Genomic DNA, 22,767 nt, shown 5'->3' with positions numbered 1-22,767 from the left:
AATTTAATCAAAGTTTTCAGCGCAAGGACACTCAGTCATCATCATATCATCATTAATATAATTGTAACATTTTGGTATAAATTTTGTTACATTTTTTACATTATAATATTTTATTAATTTTGTTTTCTCCTTGTTAGAACAATTATATGAAAGGATAATATATTGTAAAAACATAATAATTGATTATGACATTGACTATTAGATTGTTGACCCTTGAGTGTGTTATGTTTATCACAACAGTATTGGCTTGATAATATTGCCAGTGATTGTAAACTATAAAAGATGATATATATCATTATTATCTATCAAAGAGTACAGGATACACTGGTACATTTGATAGGTATTAATAGATACATGGCTGGATATACTGAACTCAAGAAAGTTGCTGACTTGTTTTGGTCTTAAAGATGAAGAAAAGAAAGATGTTTTGACATAAATGGAAAGAAAAGAAAGCTAATATTGAAAGAGTTAGTGAGAGCACAAAGAGAAAAGAGAAATGCAACTAGAAATGCTGAAAGAAATTAAAAGGATGCAAAACCAGACAAAGAATTTGAAGTTAAAAAAAAAAAAAAAAGAAACTGAAAAATAAAAGCTGCAAGTCAAAACAAGAATGACAAAACAGAAACTACCAAGCGTGAACATAAAGAGAATATTTGTAGGCAGAATATGAGGAACCTTAAAGAAACTCATGAAATACATAGTTATTTTTCAGACTATCTGTAAAACTTGCAATTACAATGAAGATACTTGTTCTAATATATTCATCTGTAAACTAAGTGGCAAGACTTTGAGTGTTATTAACTCATTAATAGAGAGAACAAAGAAAGAAATGCATCCTGTTAAAAGCAATATTATTGGAATCTAGATCACCAAAGAGAAATTTATTATCAACATTAAAGACAAGAATCTAATTCTCCAAAAATATAATGTACCAAGAAATAGATAAGGAATTGGAAATCAGAATAGGTAACAAAGCAATAATGTTAATACAAATGAAGTTCCAACCTACAGTATATAATATTGAAGTAAAACTAGAATTTTTTCCAGCATATGTTAATGGTGTACTAGTGAAATATACCACAGTCACTAATGATAAACATGTTAAAACAAGATACTATGACAGGTATAACTAAGAAAATATAACAGGTATAACTAAGATAATATGACATGTAAAACTAAGGAAATATGACAGGTAAAACTAAGAAAATATGACAGGTAAAACTAAGAAAATATGATGGGTAACAGTAAGAAAATTATGCTGGCAAAACAACAAGATATCATGTCCAATAGCATTTATTGACTGCCCATGGATAACCTCACCTCACCAAAAAAGACTGCTTTTGGCATACGTTCATCACCCATATGGAATACATGCCCTGCCCAGCATAACTGTCAGACCAAAAGAAGTCTCTCTATTTATAAGACACAGAAGAGAGCACATGGTTGCATGCGGCTTCAGAGTGAGAACGCTAGAGGTCACTTACAAAGGCTATGATAACTACTGAATTGATGATAGAACTACTCCTGGCTACTCTCCATTTGAATTGATAATTGGATGCAATCCAAAGAGTCCTTTAACAATATTTTTTTAAAAGTTAATTGGAGGCTATATGTTATTAAAGAATGAATTTGAATTTGTAAACAAAGTAAGAGAAAACAGTTATTTTACTTCTAAAGTAGCAAGAGCTAATTCAGATAAGCAATGAAGAAGACAAAGGAACATAAAAAGTTAACACTGCAACATGAGAAGGCTGATAGAAGATTAAGTTTTTGTGTGGTTGGATTACTGGAAAAATTAAAAGATCTGAAATGGAACTTTATAATTATAAAAAAAAAATATGAAATGGAACTTTATAATTATAAAAAAAAAAAGTCAATTATATGATCAATATTCATGTAGATGGAAATGTGGTTCAGTCTTAGGTTTAGTACTATTTTTAATGTACATAAATAATTTACCAAATTGCATAAGTTCAGGAACAAAAGTCAGATTGTTTCCAGACAATTGAATAATATATAAAACAATAAAAACAACTCAAGATACAGAAATTTTACAAAGAAAATTAGATGAATTACAAAAAAGGGAATCACATTGGAGCATGTCTTTAAATCCAGAAAAATGTCAGTTATTTATAGTAACAAAAAAACTAAAACATATTAATTTCACTTATCTCATTTATGGCAATAACTCAAGCTCAGATAGGAAAAACCTGCCAAGTGTGCAGCCAAACATTAAGGACTCACCACCCACAAAGGAAAAGTCCTAAGCTAATGACAGTAAATTTATCAATTAAATGTGTTTCTCCACAACTACTTAATTGCAAGTACAAATGTTGATTAGTGTGCATTGCATCACGAGCGGCGATATTTCCTTTGATGGACAGGTTCTTATGTTCCTTGAGTGTGACTTAATTATTGTTACAAACCTTCCATCGGAATATAAATGAAGACGTCTAACACAGTTATACATCCTTATGAATTTCTTTTTTAAGCACTCAAAGAATGATTTCACTGGGAATTGCAAATACATTTTGATCACCACATTAAGTACAGAGATGAAAAATCTGCGAATTATCACACATTTGTACACAAACGTTTGTAGATATCCTCATCACAATTAAATAGAGATGTTTCGAAACATCACTGGTTACATCGCTTCACAATGTCTCAGTGGATGAGAGATGAGCGTGATACAAACGACACAAATCCCAACTGTTCCTGCACAATCATATACATCTGATGGCTTCTATTTTCATCCTTTTTTTTTTTTAACATTTGTTTTGCAAACGTGCATCAGTTGAATAGCTGGAGCCCAATAAAAAGTTTCAGGCTTGCATTTTCGGCTGACTCCTGTTTTGAGCTTGTCGACCGACAACTTCATTTTGATAAACTGACTGCAACGAATTTTTACGATGGCGTCGTGTTAAATCTATTGAAGGTGGTCTACAAGCATCCGGTTTGAGGGCTGAATCAGCCTCACAAACTTCGCACTCAACTAATGTCGAGTGAGTTGAATCAGCCTCAAAGCTTGCACTCAACTAATTATGTCCCAACTATTATTCAACTGAACTGAAATAACCGGTTATTTCACAAACTCATTCTTCTATGATATTTTTATAATGCCTTTAAACATTCCATGTTATGATGATGCTTTGTCCAAGGCATTGTAGCACGTGAAAAAAGCAAAACAAGAAAAAGGATGTGCACTGCTGGGTTGTCTACAAATGCACACAGACAACCAACTATTTTGTCTTGGATCAACAATTCAATTGATGACTATTAATACATCTAGTCCTCAGCTAAAAATCCTCATGTTTAAAACATAATACAATATCCTTTCCTATAAGTACAAAGATGGCCACCGAGACCGATCTTCTTTGAAAAAGTCCTCAACTACATCCTTTTAACATGAAGATGGCTAAAGAGCCCAGTCTTCACTTTTAAAATTCCTACGTTAATCATTCCTATGAACACGAAGATGGCTAAGGAGTCCAGTCTTCGCTTTTAAAATTCCTCCATTAATCATTCCAATAAACACGAAGATGGCTAAGGAGTCCAGTCTTCGATTTTAAAATTCCTCCATTAATCATTCCTATGAACACGAAGATGGCTAAAGAGTCCGGTCTTCGCTTTTGAAAAGTCCTAAGCTAAACATAGTAAAGTCATCAATTAAATGTGTTTTCTCCGCAACTATTTAGTTGGTCTGCAAGTACAAATGTTGATTAGTGTGCGTTGCATCACGAGCGGCGATATTTCCTTTGATGGACAGGTTCTTATGTTCCTTGAGTGTGACTTAATTATTGTTACAAACCTTCCATCGGAATATAAATGAAGACATCTAACACAGTTATACATCCTTATGAATTTCTTTTTTAAGCACTCAAAGAATGATTTCACTGGGAATTGCAAATACATTTTGATCACCACATTAAGTGCAGAGATGAAAAATCTGTGAATTATCACACATTTGTACACAAACGTTTGTAGATATCCTCATCACAATTAATTTGGTTAATATGCATGACTAAATGCATGACGCTTAGGACGTAATCATCTTCTTTTTTGAAGTAACGTCTGAATTATATAAGATATAAATAGAGATGTTTCAAAACATCACTGGTTACATCGCTTCACAATGTCTCAGTGGATGAGAGATGAGCGTGATACAAACGACACAAATCCCAACTGTTCCTGCACAATCATATACATCTGATGGCTTCTATTTTCATCCTTTTTTTTTTTTAACATTTGTTTTGCAAACGTGCATCAGTTGAATAGCTGGAGCCCAATAAAAAGTTTCAGGCTTGCATTTTCGGCTGACTCCTGTTTTGAGCTTGTCGACCGACAACTTCATTTTGATAAACTGACTGCAACGAATTTTTACGATGGCGTCGTGTTAAATCTATTGAAGGTGGTCTACAAGCATCCGGTTTGAGGGCTGAATCAGCCTCACAAACTTCGCACTCAACTAATGTCGAGTGAGTTGAATCAGCCTCAAAGCTTGCACTCAACTAATTATGTCCCAACTATTATTCAACTGAACTGAAATAACCGGTTATTTCACAAACTCATTCTTCTATGATATTTTTATAATGCCTTTAAACATTCCAAGTTATGATGATGCTTTGTCCAAGGCATTGTAGCACGTGAAAAAAGCAAAACAAGAAAAAGGATGTGCACTGCTGGGTTGTCTACAAATGCACACAGACATAACCAACTATTTTGTCTTGGATCAACAATTCAATTGATGACTATTAATACATCTAGTCCTCAGCTAAAAATCCTCATGTTTAAAACATAATACAATATCCTTTCCTATAAGTACAAAGATGGCCACCGAGGCCGATCTTCTTTGAAAAAGTCCTCAACTACATCCTTTTTACATGAAGATGGCTAAAGAGCCCAGTCTTCACTTTTAAAATTCCTACGTTAATCATTCCTATGAACACGAAGATGGCTAAGGAGTCCAGTTTTCGCTTTTAAAATTCCTCCATTAATCATTCCTATAAACACGAAGATGGCTAAGGAGTCCAGTCTTCGATTTTAAAAGTCCTCCATTAATCATTCCTATAAACACGAAGATGGCTAAGGAGTCCAGTCTTCGATTTTAAAAGTCCTCCATTAATCATTCCTATGAACACGAAGATGGCTAAGGAGTCCAGTCTTCGATTTTAAAAATCCTCCATTAATCATTCCTATGAACACGAAGATGGCTAAAGAGTCCGGTCTTCGCTTTTGAAAAGTCCTAAGCTAAACATAGTAAAGTCATCAATTAAATGTGTTTTCTCCGCAACTATTTAGTTGGTCTGCAAGTACAAATGTTGATTAGTGTGCGTTGCATCACGAGCGGCGATATTTCCTTTGATGGACAGGTTCTTATGTTCCTTGAGTGTGACTTAATTATTGTTACAAACCTTCCATCGGAATATAAATGAAGACGTCTAACACAGTTATACATCCTTATGAATTTCTTTTTTAAGCACTCAAAGAATGATTTCACTGGGAATTGCAAATACATTTTGATCACCACATTAAGTGCAGAGATGAAAAATCTGCGAATTATCACACATTTGTACACAAACGTTTGTAGATATCCTCATCACAATTAAATAGAGATGTTTCGAAACATCACTGGTTACATCGCTTCACAATGTCTCAGTGGATGAGAGATGAGCGTGATACAAACGACACAAATCCCAACTGTTCCTGCACAATCATATACATCTGATGGCTTCTATTTTCATCCTTTTTTTTTTTTTAACATTTGTTTTGCAAACGTGCATCAGTTGAATAGCTGGAGCCCAATAAAAAGTTTCAGGCTTGCATTTTCGGCTGACTCCTGTTTTGAGCTTGTCGACCGACAACTTCATTTTGATAAACTGACTGCAACGAATTTTTACGATGGCGTCGTGTTAAATCTATTGAAGGTGGTCTACAAGCATCCGGTTTGAGGGCTGAATCAGCCTCACAAACTTCGCACTCAACTAATGTCGAGTGAGTTGAATCAGCCTCAAAGCTTGCACTCAACTAATTATGTCCCAACTATTATTCAACTGAACTGAAATAACCGGTTATTTCACAAACTCATTCTTCTATGATATTTTTATAATGCCTTTAAACATTCCAAGTTATGATGATGCTTTGTCCAAGGCATTGTAGCACGTGAAAAAAGCAAAACAAGAAAAAGGATGTGCACTGCTGGGTTGTCTACAAATGCACACAGACATAACCAACTATTTTGTCTAAGATCAACAATTCAATTGATGACTATTAATACATCTAGTCCTCAGCTAAAAATCCTCATGTTTAAAACATAATACAATATCCTTTCCTATAAGTACAAAGATGGCCACCGAGGCCGATCTTCTTTGAAAAAGTCCTCAACTACATCCTTTTTAAATGAAGATGGCTAAAGAGCCCAGTCTTCACTTTTAAAATTCCTACGTTAATCATTCCTATGAACACGAAGATGGCTAAGGAGTCCAGTCTTCGCTTTTAAAATTCCTCCATTAATCATTCCTATAAACACGAAGATGGCTAAGGAGTCCAGTCTTCGATTTTAAAAGTCCTCCATTAATCATTCCTATGAACACGAAGATGGCTAAGGAGTCCAGTCTTCGATTTTAAAAGTCCTCCATTAATCATTCCTATGAACACGAAGATGGCTAAAGAGTCCGGTCTTCGCTTTTGAAAAGTCCTAAGCTAAACATAGTAAAGTCATCAATTAAATGTGTTTTCTCCGCAACTATTTAGTTGGTCTGCAAGTACAAATGTTGATTAGTGTGCGTTGCATCACGAGCGGCGATATTTCCTTTGATGGACAGGTTCTTATGTTCCTTGAGTGTGACTTAATTATTGTTACAAACCTTCCATCGGAATATAAATGAAGACGTCTAACACAGTTATACATCCTTATGAATTTCTTTTTTAAGCACTCAAAGAATGATTTCACTGGGAATTGCAAATACATTTTGATCACCACATTAAGTGCAGAGATGAAAAATCTGCGAATTATCACACATTTGTACACAAACGTTTGTAGATATCCTCATCACAATTAAATAGAGATGTTTCGAAACATCACTGGTTACATCGCTTCACAATGTCTCAGTGGATGAGAGATGAGCGTGATACAAACGACACAAATCCCAACTGTTCCTGCACAATCATATACATCTGATGGCTTCTATTTTCATCCTTTTTTTTTTTTTAACATTTGTTTTGCAAACGTGCATCAGTTGAATAGCTGGAGCCCAATAAAAAGTTTCAGGCTTGCATTTTCGGCTGACTCCTGTTTTGAGCTTGTCGACCGACAACTTCATTTTGATAAACTGACTGCAACGAATTTTTACGATGGCGTCGTGTTAAATCTATTGAAGGTGGTCTACAAGCATCCGGTTTGAGGGCTGAATCAGCCTCACAAACTTCGCACTCAACTAATGTCGAGTGAGTTGAATCAGCCTCAAAGCTTGCACTCAACTAATTATGTCCCAACTATTATTCAACTGAACTGAAATAACCGGTTATTTCACAAACTCATTCTTCTATGATATTTTTATAATGCCTTTAAACATTCCAAGTTATGATGATGCTTTGTCCAAGGCATTGTAGCACGTGAAAAAAGCAAAACAAGAAAAAGGATGTGCACTGCTGGGTTGTCTACAAATGCACACAGACATAACCAACTATTTTGTCTAAGATCAACAATTCAATTGATGACTATTAATACATCTAGTCCTCAGCTAAAAATCCTCATGTTTAAAACATAATACAATATCCTTTCCTATAAGTACAAAGATGGCCACCGAGGCCGATCTTCTTTGAAAAAGTCCTCAACTACATCCTTTTTACATGAAGATGGCTAAAGAGCCCAGTCTTCACTTTTAAAATTCCTACGTTAATCATTCCTATGAACACGAAGATGGCTAAGGAGTCCAGTCTTCGCTTTTAAAATTCCTCCATTAATCATTCCTATAAACACGAAGATGGCTAAGGAGTCCAGTCTTCGATTTTAAAAGTCCTCCATTAATCATTCCTATGAACACGAAGATGGCTAAGGAGTCCAGTCTTCGATTTTAAAAGTCCTCCATTAATCATTCCTATGAACACGAAGATGGCTAAAGAGTCCGGTCTTCGCTTTTGAAAAGTCCTAAGCTAAACATAGTAAAGTCATCAATTAAATGTGTTTTCTCCGCAACTATTTAGTTGGTCTGCAAGTACAAATGTTGATTAGTGTGCGTTGCATCACGAGCGGCGATATTTCCTTTGATGGACAGGTTCTTATGTTCCTTGAGTGTGACTTAATTATTGTTACAAACCTTCCATCGGAATATAAATGAAGACGTCTAACACAGTTATACATCCTTATGAATTTCTTTTTTAAGCACTTAAAGAATGATTTCACTGGGAATTGCAAATACATTTTGATCACCACATTAAGTGCAGAGATGAAAAATCTGCGAATTATCACACATTTGTACACAAACGTTTGTAGATATCCTCATCACAATTAAATAGAGATGTTTCGAAACATCACTGGTTACATCGCTTCACAATGTCTCAGTGGATGAGAGATGAGCGTGATACAAACGACACAAATCCCAACTGTTCCTGCACAATCATATACATCTGATGGCTTCTATTTTCATCCTTTTTTTTTTTTAACATTTGTTTTGCAAACGTGCATCAGTTGAATAGCTGGAGCCCAATAAAAAGTTTCAGGCTTGCATTTTCGGCTGACTCCTGTTTTGAGCTTGTCGACCGACAACTTCATTTTGATAAACTGACTGCAACGAATTTTTACGATGGCGTCGTGTTAAATCTATTGAAGGTGGTCTACAAGCATCCGGTTTGAGGGCTGAATCAGCCTCACAAACTTCGCACTCAACTAATGTCGAGTGAGTTGAATCAGCCTCAAAGCTTGCACTCAACTAATTATGTCCCAACTATTATTCAACTGAACTGAAATAACCGGTTATTTCACAAACTCATTCTTCTATGATATTTTTATAATGCCTTTAAACATTCCAAGTTATGATGATGCTTTGTCCAAGGCATTGTAGCACGTGAAAAAAGCAAAACAAGAAAAAGGATGTGCACTGCTGGGTTGTCTACAAATGCACACAGACATAACCAACTATTTTGTCTAAGATCAACAATTCAATTGATGACTATTAATACATCTAGTCCTCAGCTAAAAATCCTCATGTTTAAAACATAATACAATATCCTTTCCTATAAGTACAAAGATGGCCACCGAGGCCGATCTTCTTTGAAAAAGTCCTCAACTACATCCTTTTTACATGAAGATGGCTAAAGAGCCCAGTCTTCACTTTTAAAATTCCTACGTTAATCATTCCTATGAACACGAAGATGGCTAAGGAGTCCAGTCTTCGCTTTTAAAATTCCTCCATTAATCATTCCTATAAACACGAAGATGGCTAAGGAGTCCAGTCTTCGATTTTAAAAGTCCTCCATTAATCATTCCTATGAACACGAAGATGGCTAAGGAGTCCAGTCTTCGATTTTAAAAGTCCTCCATTAATCATTCCTATGAACACGAAGATGGCTAAAGAGTCCGGTCTTCGCTTTTGAAAAGTCCTAAGCTAAACATAGTAAAGTCATCAATTAAATGTGTTTTCTCCGCAACTATTTAGTTGGTCTGCAAGTACAAATGTTGATTAGTGTGCGTTGCATCACGAGCGGCGATATTTCCTTTGATGGACAGGTTCTTATGTTCCTTGAGTGTGACTTAATTATTGTTACAAACCTTCCATCGGAATATAAATGAAGACGTCTAACACAGTTATACATCCTTATGAATTTCTTTTTTAAGCACTTAAAGAATGATTTCACTGGGAATTGCAAATACATTTTGATCACCACATTAAGTGCAGAGATGAAAAATCTGCGAATTATCACACATTTGTACACAAACGTTTGTAGATATCCTCATCACAATTAAATAGAGATGTTTCGAAACATCACTGGTTACATCGCTTCACAATGTCTCAGTGGATGAGAGATGAGCGTGATACAAACGACACAAATCCCAACTGTTCCTGCACAATCATATACATCTGATGGCTTCTATTTTCATCCTTTTTTTTTTTTAACATTTGTTTTGCAAACGTGCATCAGTTGAATAGCTGGAGCCCAATAAAAAGTTTCAGGCTTGCATTTTCGGCTGACTCCTGTTTTGAGCTTGTCGACCGACAACTTCATTTTGATAAACTGACTGCAACGAATTTTTACGATGGCGTCGTGTTAAATCTATTGAAGGTGGTCTACAAGCATCCGGTTTGAGGGCTGAATCAGCCTCACAAACTTCGCACTCAACTAATGTCGAGTGAGTTGAATCAGCCTCAAAGCTTGCACTCAACTAATTATGTCCCAACTATTATTCAACTGAACTGAAATAACCGGTTATTTCACAAACTCATTCTTCTATGATATTTTTATAATGCCTTTAAACATTCCAAGTTATGATGATGCTTTGTCCAAGGCATTGTAGCACGTGAAAAAAGCAAAACAAGAAAAAGGATGTGCACTGCTGGGTTGTCTACAAATGCACACAGACATAACCAACTATTTTGTCTTGGATCAACAATTCAATTGATGACTATTAATACATCTAGTCCTCAGCTAAAAATCCTCATGTTTAAAACATAATACAATATCCTTTCCTATAAGTACAAAGATGGCCACCGAGACCGATCTTCTTTGAAAAAGTCCTCAACTACATCCTTTTTACATGAAGATGGCTAAAGAGCCCAGTCTTCACTTTTAAAATTCCTACGTTAATCATTCCTATGAACACGAAGATGGCTAAGGAGTCCAGTCTTCGCTTTTAAAATTCCTCCATTAATCATTCCTATATAAACACGAAGATGGCTAAGGAGTCCAGTCTTCGATTTTAAAAGTCCTCCAATAATCATTCCTATGAACACGAAGATGGCTAAGGAGTCCAGTCTTCGATTTTAAAAAGTCCTAAGCTAAACATAGTAAAGTCATCAATTAAATGTGTTTTCTCCGCAACTATTTAGTTGGTCTGCAAGTACAAATGTTGATTAGTGTGCGTTGCATCACGAGCGGCGATATTTCCTTTGATGGACAGGTTCTTATGTTCCTTGAGTGTGACTTAATTATTGTTACAAACCTTCCATCGGAATATAAATGAAGACGTCTAACACAGTTATACATCCTTATGAATTTCTTTTTTAAGCACTCAAAGAATGATTTCACTGGGAATTGCAAATACATTTTGATCACCACATTAAGTGCAGAGATGAAAAATCTGCGAATTATCACACATTTGTACACAAACGTTTGTAGATATCCTCATCACAATTAAATAGAGATGTTTCGAAACATCACTGGTTACATCGCTTCACAATGTCTCAGTGGATGAGAGATGAGCGTGATACAAACGACACAAATCCCAACTGTTCCAGCACAATCATATACATCTGATGGCTTCTATTTTCATCCTTTTTTTTTTTTAACATTTGTTTTGCAAACGTGCATCAGTTGAATAGCTGGAGCCCAATAAAAAGTTTCAGGCTTGCATTTTCGGCTGACTCCTGTTTTGAGCTTGTCGACCGACAACTTCATTTTGATAAACTGACTGCAACGAATTTTTACGATGGCGTCGTGTTAAATCTATTGAAGGTGGTCTACAAGCATCCGGTTTGAGGGCTGAATCAGCCTCACAAACTTCGCACTCAACTAATGTCGAGTGAGTTGAATCAGCCTCAAAGCTTGCACTCAACTAATTATGTCCCAACTATTATTCAACTGAACTGAAATAACCGGTTATTTCACAAACTCATTCTTCTATGATATTTTTATAATGCCTTTAAACATTCCAAGTTATGATGATGCTTTGTCCAAGGCATTGTAGCACGTGAAAAAAGCAAAACAAGAAAAAGGATGTGCACTGCTGGGTTGTCTACAAATGCACACAGACATAACCAACTATTTTGTCTTGGATCAACAATTCAATTGATGACTATTAATACATCTAGTCCTCAGCTAAAAATCCTCATGTTTAAAACATAATACAATATCCTTTCCTATAAGTACAAAGATGGCCACCGAGGCCGATCTTCTTTGAAAAAGTCCTCAACTACATCCTTTTTACATGAAGATGGCTAAAGAGCCCAGTCTTCACTTTTAAAATTCCTACGTTAATCATTCCTATGAACACGAAGATGGCTAAAGAGTCCAGTTTTCGCTTTTAAAATTCCTCCATTAATCATTCCTATAAACACGAAGATGGCTAAGGAGTCCAGTCTTCGATTTTAAAAGTCCTCCATTAATCATTCCTATAAACACGAAGATGGCTAAGGAGTCCAGTCTTCGATTTTAAAAGTCCTCCATTAATCATTCCTATGAACACGAAGATGGCTAAGGAGTCCAGTCTTCGATTTTAAAAGTCCTCCATTAATCATTCCTATGAACACGAAGATGGCTAAAGAGTCCGGTCTTCGCTTTTGAAAAGTCCTAAGCTAACCATAGTAAAGTCATCAATTAAATGTGTTTTCTCCGCAACTATTTAGTTGGTCTGCAAGTACAAATGTTGATTAGTGTGCGTTGCATCACGAGCGGCGATATTTCCTTTGATGGACAGGTTCTTATGTTCCTTGAGTGTGACTTAATTATTGTTACAAACCTTCCATCGGAATATAAATGAAGACGTCTAACACAGTTATACATCCTTATGAATTTCTTTTTTAAGCACTCAAAGAATGATTTCACTGGGAATTGCAAATACATTTTGATCACCACATTAAGTGCAGAGATGAAAAATCTGCGAATTATCACACATTTGTACACAAACGTTTGTAGATATCCTCATCACAATTAAATAGAGATGTTTCGAAACATCACTGGTTACATCGCTTCACAATGTCTCAGTGGATGAGAGATGAGCGTGATACAAACGACACAAATCCCAACTGTTCCTGCACAATCATATACATCTGATGGCTTCTATTTTCATCCTTTTTTTTTTTTTAACATTTGTTTTGCAAACGTGCATCAGTTGAATAGCTGGAGCCCAATAAAAAGTTTCAGGCTTGCATTTTCGGCTGACTCCTGTTTTGAGCTTGTCGACCGACAACTTCATTTTGATAAACTGACTGCAACGAATTTTTACGATGGCGTCGTGTTAAATCTATTGAAGGTGGTCTACAAGCATCCGGTTTGAGGGCTGAATCAGCCTCACAAACTTCGCACTCAACTAATGTCGAGTGAGTTGAATCAGCCTCAAAGCTTGCACTCAACTAATTATGTCCCAACTATTATTCAACTGAACTGAAATAACCGGTTATTTCACAAACTCATTCTTCTATGATATTTTTATAATGCCTTTAAACATTCCAAGTTATGATGATGCTTTGTCCAAGGCATTGTAGCACGTGAAAAAAGCAAAACAAGAAAAAGGATGTGCACTGCTGGGTTGTCTACAAATGCACACAGACATAACCAACTATTTTGTCTTGGATCAACAATTCAATTGATGACTATTAATACATCTAGTCCTCAGCTAAAAATCCTCATGTTTAAAACATAATACAATATCCTTTCCTATAAGTACAAAGATGGCCACCGAGGCCGATCTTCTTTGAAAAAGTCCTCAACTACATCCTTTTTACATGAAGATGGCTAAAGAGCCCAGTCTTCACTTTTAAAATTCCTACGTTAATCATTCCTATGAACACGAAGATGGCTAAGGAGTCCAGTCTTCGCTTTTAAAATTCCTCCATTAATCATTCCTATAAACACGAAGATGGCTAAGGAGTCCAGTCTTCGATTTTAAAAGTCCTCCATTAATCATTCCTATGAACACGAAGATGGCTAAAGAGTCCGGTCTTCGCTTTTGAAAAGTCCTAAGCTAAACATAGTAAAGTCATCAATTAAATGTGTTTTCTCCGCAACTATTTAGTTGGTCTGCAAGTACAAATGTTGATTAGTGTGCGTTGCATCACGAGCGGCGATATTTCCTTTGATGGACAGGTTCTTATGTTCCTTGAGTGTGACTTAATTATTGTTACAAACCTTCCATCGGAATATAAATGAAGACGTCTAACACAGTTATACATCCTTATGAATTTCTTTTTTAAGCACTCAAAGAATAATTTCACTGGGAATTGCAAATACATTTTGATCACCACATTAAGTGCAGAGGTCAAAGACCTGCTAATTATCACACATTTGTACACAAATGTTTGTAGATATCCTCATTACAATTCATTAAAGTTGTTACAAAACCTCACTGGTTACATCACTTCACAGTGTCTCAATGGATAAGAAATGAGCGTGATACAAACGACAATCTCAACTGTTCCTGCACAATCATCATATATCTGATGGCTTATATTTTCATCCTTTTTTTTTAACTCTTGTTTTGCAAACGTGCATCAGTTGAATAGTTGGAGCCCAATAAAAAGTTTCAGGCTTACTTTTTTCGCTGACTCCTGTTTTGAGCTTGTTGACCTACAGCTTCATTTTGATGAACTGACTGTAACAAAATTTGTGATGACGTCGTGTTCAAGCTATTGAAGGTGGTCTACAAGCATCCGGTTTGAGGGCTGAATCAGCCTCACAAACTTCGCACTTCAACTAATGTTGAAATGATTGAATCAGCGTCAAAGCTTGCACTCAACTAATTATGTCCCAACTATTATTCAACTGAACTAGCCGGTTATTTTACAAACTCATTCTTCTATGATTTTTTTTGAATGCCTCTTAACATTCCAAGTTATGATGATGCTTTGTCCAAGGCATTGTAGCACGTGCAAAAAAAGCAAAACAAGAAAAAGGATGTGCACTGTTGGGTTGTCTACAAATGCACAGACATAACCAACAATTTCGTCTTGGATCAACAATTCAATTGATGACTATATTACTACATCTAGTCCTCAGCTAAAAATCCTCAATTTTTCAAAAAATAATACAATATCCTTTCCTATAAGTACAAAGATGGCCACCGAGGCCGATCTTCTTTGAAACAAAAATCCTCAACTACATCCTTTAAACATGAAGATGGCTAAAGAGCCCAGTCTTCACTTTTAAAATTCCTCCATTAATCATTACTATGAACACGAAGATGGCTAAAGAACCCAGTCTTCATTTTTAAAATTCCTCCATTAATCATTCCTATGAACACGAAGATGGCTAAGGAGTCCAGTCTTCGCTTTTAAAAGTCCATTAATCATTCCTATAAACACGAAGATGACTAAAGAGTCCAGTCTTCACTTTTGAAAAGTCCTAAGCTAAACATAGTAATGTCATCAATTAAATGTGTTTTCTCCACAACTATTTAGTTGGTCTGCAAGTGCAAATGTTGATTAGTGTGCGTTGCATCACGAGCGGCGATATTTCCTTTGATGGACACGTTCATATGTTCCTTGAGTGTGACTTAATTATTGTTACAAATGTTCAATCGGAATATAAATGAAGACGTCTAACACAGTTATACATCCGTATGAATTTTTTTAAGCACTCAAAGAATGATTTCACTGGCAATTGCAAATACATTTTGATCACCACATTAAGTGCAGAGGTCAAAGACCTGCTAATTATCACACATTTTTTGTTATATTTATTGTTACAAACGTTCAATTGGAATATAAATGAAGACGTCTAACACAGTTATACATCCGTATGAATTTCTTTTTTAAGCACTCAAAGAATGATTTCACTGGCAATTGCAAATACATTTTGATCACCACATTAAGTGCAGAGGTCAAAGACCTGCTAATTATCACACATTTTTTGTTATATTTATTGTTACAAACGTTCAATTGGAATATAAATGAAGACGTCTAACACAGTTATACATCCGTATGAATTTCTTTTTTAAGCACTTAAAGAATGATTTCACTGTGAATTGCAAATACATTTAGATCACCAGATTAAGTGTAGAGTCTCAATGAATGAGATATGAGTGTGATACAAATGACAATCCCAAATGTTCCTGCACAATTATATACATGTAATGGATTAAATCTTTTTTTTTTACATTTGTTTTGCGAATGTGCATCAGTTGAATATCTGGAGCCAAATAAATAGATGCATCATGAGCGGCAACATTTCCTTTGGTGGAAACGTTCATACTGATTGTTCATTGAATGGGTTAGGGTTAGGATTTTTTGCATGCAATTGTATATCATATCACATAAAATAGTAGATTTCTGTTTTCACATTAACTCCCAACATGAAAATATAATGCACATTTTTCCACACCTTAGAAATGAAACAGTATTCAAGTCAACTTAATATGTCATTATATTGCACATAATCACAAGAAACCATAAATGTTTTTTGTCACACTATCACACACTGAAGAATTGAAAAAGTTTATTTAGTTAAAGATCTACATGAAGTCAAGTCAACTTGTTTATGCAATAGTACATCATATCACTGTGAATTGGAGATCCTTTTTTTTTTGTCCAATTAAGTACTGGGGTGTTAAGACCATGCACATTAACACATAGTTGCTACAATAGTAACTTGAATCATCCCAATCTCCAGTAAATTGAATCATCCCAATCTCCAAGTGGCAAAGTGAAAGTTGATGGTGATTCACAACTTTTCATTTTTGTGTTTGAATTCCATATTTAGAATACATTACTATTGAATTAATCCAAATGACAAAGAATCCAATTCCATTATTTGTTGAAATATATTTACATTTATACAGTTGGAATAATTTCAGAGCAATGCAGTTTTTCTGAAAAATTTAATAGGGACATCCACATATTTTAACTGAAATTAAAATGGTATATCACTAAGTTTAACAAATGAAAATTCAGTTAGTTTACTTTCATAACTAGACACTACTAAAACAAATACAATACAGATTTCTTTAACTAGACAGGTGAACTTACAAGTTGTGTGTGAAGTGTTTGTGAAGTAATTACTGACATCATAATATACAAAACAAATACAGGAACCATGCATACATATACAACTAATGCAGGATATTTAAAGTATCATGCACATACAACATACAACTAATGCAGGATATTTAAATTATCATGCACATACAACATAAAACTAATGCAGGATATTTAAAGTAACATACACAAACAACATACAACTAATGCAGGATCATCACTTTACAAAAAAATAAATGCTGTGAAGTATAAGAATATTTCTTACCTTATTCTTAATATGGCTCCATTTGAAGAAATGGCAGACGAACTTAAGATAAAACATGTTGATCATTTGTAGATCGGTAGAATCTTTTCACAGTGAGAGAGACGTTTAATGTTCCTTCTGTAGCCTTGAAATGTTCATCCTTTTTCCTTGACCTCATGTTTAATTGACCATTTAGTCTATAAGTGAGTTAAGAAAAATGCACTGTTTAACAAATACATCACATTTAAATGCATAACCTTTAAATGCAATATTGATAAAATTTCTTTTCATTCAAGAAGAGCTTTTTCTGTCTCAGACCTAATGTTTAAAAAGAATGTTTTTTAGTGATGGTCATTTTGTTTTCAAATAATAGTCATACTATCTCACTGTGTGATGGAAAAATAGAAAAGGTTTATGAGACTTCATGGTATTTTAATGTCAATTTTTTTATGTATCTCTCTTTGATAGGAGGTATAGTGGCTGAGCGGTAACACACTTAGCTTATAAAGTTGAAGTCCCAGGTTTGAATCCTGATATTTTAAATTTTGGGACCTTTGGGTACGTCAAGATTCTACCCAACTCTAATGGGTACCTGACATTAGTTGGGGAAAGTTAAGGCGGTTGGTTGTTGAGCTGGCCACATGACACCCTGGTTAACTGTGGGCCACAAAACATGACCTTTACATCATCCTTCCTATAGATCGCAAGGTCTGAAAGGGGAACATTTTTTTAAATAAGAAAATCACATTCAACTTTTCATTTGGCTATATACATAAATGTGCCACGAAGAATGAAGCAAATTGCTTATTTTAAATTTTTAGGAAGTAATGCAGTCTAATGTGAGTTCATTAATTTGTGTTTTTAACCCAACAGCTCCATCTTTTAGGTTTTGAAATGCTATCCAATTAAACAAAGGGAGGTAACTAATTTGTTTTTAAAATAATAATTAAATAAATAAATAAATAAGTAAATAATACAAACAAAATAAATAAATTACATAAATAGAAAAATATAGCTAGTTTTAAAATACTTCAAATATCAAACGTATAAGTACACATTTTAAAAATATCTAATTTCACAAGTAGGCCTTATAAGCTACCCTATCTAGACTTTTATTTAAAATACTTTTAGAAAAACAAAAGACTATACAGATCTGGCTTCAGTTTTGTGTTTTGGTTCTAAACTAGCTCTTATTGTCTGAAAGTTTAAGAAACTATTGCTAGGGTCCTAAAAAAATACATCAGAATTAGGCTCCTATTGTAAAAACAATGCATCTTAAAGCAAAAGCTCTTGGGTTATAGTGTAAAAAAATATTTATTACCTTGATATGTAGATCACTAGATAAACTTTATGACAATAAAGTTGACAGTGGGGAATCAAGGCATCAGTGAAGAATCAGTGCACAATGATTGAGCCACTAACCTCCAGATCAGTAGCATGTAGAGTCTGTCTTTAAAAAAAAAAAACTTGAATGTTGAAGCAAATTTACAAATTGAAAGAAAAAAAAAAGGAAACAGTAATAGCCCTTGCCCAAGTGTATTAATATATATATATACTAGATATATTTTACCCGCGACCCGCGGGTCTTTATTTGCTTATTACTGTCGATAAAGTGTTTTTAAAACATTTAAACGAAATAATAATGTAATAAATAAAGCGAATGTGTAAATGTAAAAATAGTATGAATGAAGCCATCAAATCAAAATAGCTAATCTACTTAAATCCATTTTTTCAAATTAAAACATTTGCTTGTAGGCCTACATATATTTGATTAAAATTTGAAATGAATAGACTTAATTTTGTATGTTCATGTGTTAAAGTATAAAGTAGATCTTGAGGTAGACATAGATCTAGATCTAGACTAATCTAGAGTTAAAAATTGGCTTTTATAGAGTTCATTCTGTGCTGCGCATGCGTGAACTTTTTTCATGAATGAATATAGGCCTATCTCAACACGGCTACGCAGCTTTAGCGAACAGCGAACGAATGTATTAAAAAAATTTAAATGTTACTTTGATTAAAATATGAAATGAATGGACTATAATTAGTATGTTCATGTGTTAAAGCATAAAACTATCTTTGCAAAAAAAAGTTTTATCATCTTAGAGTTCAATAAGAGTTTTAGACCTAAGCATAGACTATAACGAACTAATGTAAAAATGATTTTGTAACACAAATTTGAAGGTTAATTTTATTAAATAATGAAATAAATAAACTATATTTTGTATTTTCATGTGTCAAAAAAAAAAAATAAGTGCAAAGTTTAGTTCTAAAAATTAGATCTAGATCTAAATCCTTTCGATCTTTTCTCATGTCAACATTGTAAACATCGCCTAGATCCATAAAATACTATAGCTGTAATAGAGCTGGTCTTTTTTTTTTTTTTTTTTGATGGTCTTAAGTTTGTTTTAGGGCCACAATACATACACTACGGTCTAAGTTGGTACCCAAGGAACATTTCTGCCAAGTTTTATCAAGTTTTTATTTCTATACTGGAACATACATACATACATACGCCAAACATTCTGCTTTATATAATATATATATATATATAATAAAATATCAACCTTACAAATCAGAAGGTAAGTTATTATAAAAATGTATGCACCATTCAAACAGTAAATGTGAAGCAGCTCTTGTGTGGTTGCAACTACACCACCTTATTAAAAGTTCATATTTTGGTCCTAATTTGTTAACTTTAGAAGAAAACATGTAGCTTATAAACCTAAACTAGAGCAATGTTTGAAAATTTGCTGGCCAAACAACCCATGGTTAACCAATGGCCATAGAAACAGTTGAGCTTGACACTATCTGACCCATGATCACTTGGTCTGAAACGAGTACTCTAAAACTAGTACTCTAAAACTAACATTTTATGTTTTTATAACAGATTTTTATATGCTTTTAAAATTAACAATTTTTTTTTACTTTGCTTTAAGATATTTGATTGGTACACTAGAATTCAACTCACCTATTGTTCTTAGAGAATTACCTAAGTAACCTTGGACACAAATTTGATCTCCTTGGCCAGACATATCCAGACTCCTGACATTGAAGTACAGTAAAGTGGGTCACTACCTATGCAAGAAAGGTATACACACTGTTTGGCAGAGTGACTTGGCAATGAAGACTTGTATATCATAGGGGTGCCTGCTGATAGCTGATACCCTGAAAACAGTTTGTGATCACATAATCTTATTTGATTGACCTAAATTTTACATTAATATTATAAATGCCTTTTAACATTATATTAGTTATGATGATGCACTGTCCAAGGCTAAGTAATGCATCAAATAACTAAGAAAGTTGTCTAACAAACTTAATACCTATAGCTTTTAATATTTTCTTCTTTTGTAAAATTGTGTGGTGAATGAAAATAAAACTTTGTACTCACCGTGTAGCCATCTTCATAGTGTTGAGAAATGAACCAGACAGACCATCAGACATTTGTTGATAAGCAGTTCAGGGTTATGCTAACCAAATCTAAGGCTTGACCAAAACATAGAAAAATGGTTGAGAATAATGTTTAAAAAATATTAATATTAATAAATTGTTTCAGAATTAACTGTTGAAGAAAAAAAAATGTCTTACTTTGGTTTTAATTCATAAAAATGCCAAAGAGAAAACTGTAATCATCTGATAGATTACCAAGGAATATTAGTTGCTTGGATAGAATGACAAATTGGTAGTTGGCAACAGAAAGTTTGCTTGTTAAACTTCTGAAATATGGAAACATCATATACTGAATAAGAATATCTCTTAAAATACACTCTCTCATGATATTAAAAGAACATTGTGATATAATAATAGTCAAAATAATATATTTCATGTGCCTTCCATTATCTTTTTTGTAAAATGTTTGTTTTGAATGAAATTAAAACTTTGTACTCACAGTGTAGCCATCTTGATAGTGTTAAGAGATGAACCAGACAAACCATCAAACAGGAATATGCTAAGCAAATCTGAAGCTTGACCAAAAACACAGAAAAATGTATAACAAGTTATTTTTAACATGCAATGATAAATTATTTTAGAATTAGCAGTTAAAGAAAAGAAAAAATTAAGTCTTACTTTGGCCTTGAAAGCTTTAATTCATAAAAATGCCAAAGAGAAAACTGTCATCTGATAGCAGATTACCAAGGAATATTTGTTGCTTGGATGACAAATTGGCACTGTTGGCAGCAGAGAATGTGCATTTGTTAAGCTGATTAAATATGGAAACTTGAATTAGAATATCTCTTAAATACACTATCTCATGATATTTAAAATAACATTGTTTCTATGAAAACAATAGTTAAGCCTATAAGTATTGCATAGTTTGACTATGTTAAATAAGATATGAAGGAAAAATACTTGCCCTACAATTAGGCTTCCCATGATGTTTACTTCTAGTTTCAATTTCTTCATTCATATATTTACCTGACCTGTCTGTTTACAGCTTTGGCTTTTATCCTCCAGGCTAGTAGTTGATTAGTAATCAATACTCAACATCTTGAACTGATTTAAAAAAAACAACTACATGCTAAATAAATAATTACACATTAAGATGCAATTATTATCATTTGAATTCAACCAGATATCAAGTAGCTGAGCATTTAAACAAATAAATGGCATCTAATAAAAAAATCGCTTAAAAGTATCCACTATACTTGTAAGGCAATATCTGTAGTTTTATAGTTTCAAAATTTTTTACATAATAAAAATTATTTCCATCATTTAGCATTTAAAAATTAGAATATTCATAATTTGCCAGTTGCTTTAGTATACATAAAAAATAAAACAATGACATTTTATTTTTTAAAAAAAAAAAAGGTAAAACATTTAGATCAACTACTTGCCTTATAAGCTCAATAGACAGATGAATGGAAAAGTATGTTTAAACAGGTCCAGAATTCTTGATGGCTAGAGAACCACAAGAATGGAATTGGCATGACTAAAAAAACTTTTGGATATGCTTGCTGCACTGATTTTTCCTGTTCCCCATAACTTGCAGTTCTTTTCATTACCTACATCTGAGGAGAACTAAGCTCTACTCAGCATCTTAACCTGAAAGTTGTAATAAAATGTGTACAGGCTGATAAGTCAAATACAAGTCTTAGTTAAGTGAGATTTTGACTAAACTTCATAATGAGATAATCCCCATTTGGATCAGGCTCTCTAAATATAAAGTGAAGAAAATTTATTAAAGTTATTGAAGTTGTTATGTATACATTTGAAACTAATTACCATAAGGCTAAGAGATAACAGAAAACATGTATTCTTAAATTGTTAGGAAAATATTTAAAACATTTTCAATTAGCATGCAATAAAAAAAGCAAAAAAAAAAAAAATGCAATTAAAATATACAAATACAAAGAAATAAATATACTTGCTTTGATAGATCTGTAGTAAGAAACTGGTTCTTATTTAACATACATGAAAAGAAATGAATTAAATTTAAAGTAGTTAAATGTAACATTGGAAAGGACCACTTGCCTTAAGAAAAATTTGGTACAAGCTTGCTACAATTTGATATGTGCTTTTTATTTCTCAGATGTCTCTTAGTCATAGTTCTCATAATCTAGATCACTTGGCTGTAAACTGCATTTGGAACTGAAAATTTTATAAAATATGAGAATA

At 33.7% G+C, this 22,767-nt stretch overlaps 1 long non-coding RNA gene across 2 annotated transcripts in view; it reads right to left on the bottom strand.

Annotated features, from left to right (window-relative positions):
* The window catches only part of LOC129927802 (uncharacterized), a 34,900-nt gene extending 13,256 nt beyond the window's left edge, over positions 1–21,644 (bottom strand). The window contains exons 1-7 of one of the 2 annotated variants that reach the window (XR_008779484.1): positions 21,220–21,641; positions 21,041–21,116; positions 20,740–20,867; positions 20,543–20,637; positions 20,120–20,316; positions 18,470–18,598; positions 17,170–17,345 (exon numbers count right to left, since the gene is read on the bottom strand). This is a non-coding gene — a long non-coding RNA (uncharacterized LOC129927802). Of the gene's footprint in view, positions 1–16,829; positions 17,346–18,469; positions 18,599–20,119; positions 20,317–20,542; positions 20,638–20,739; positions 20,868–21,040; positions 21,117–21,219 lie in introns of those variants that run through there. The other variant, XR_008779483.1, reaches the window with a different exon arrangement.
* Positions 21,645–22,767: the final 1,123 nt, after the last annotated feature.

Source organism: Biomphalaria glabrata, chromosome 8 (assembly GCF_947242115.1).
Source record: "Biomphalaria glabrata chromosome 8, xgBioGlab47.1, whole genome shotgun sequence".
Classification (NCBI taxonomy): Eukaryota; Metazoa; Mollusca; class Gastropoda; family Planorbidae; genus Biomphalaria; species Biomphalaria glabrata.
The sequence above is the reverse complement of the archived record's forward strand: the minus strand, read 5'-3'. Positions and strand labels throughout refer to the sequence as shown.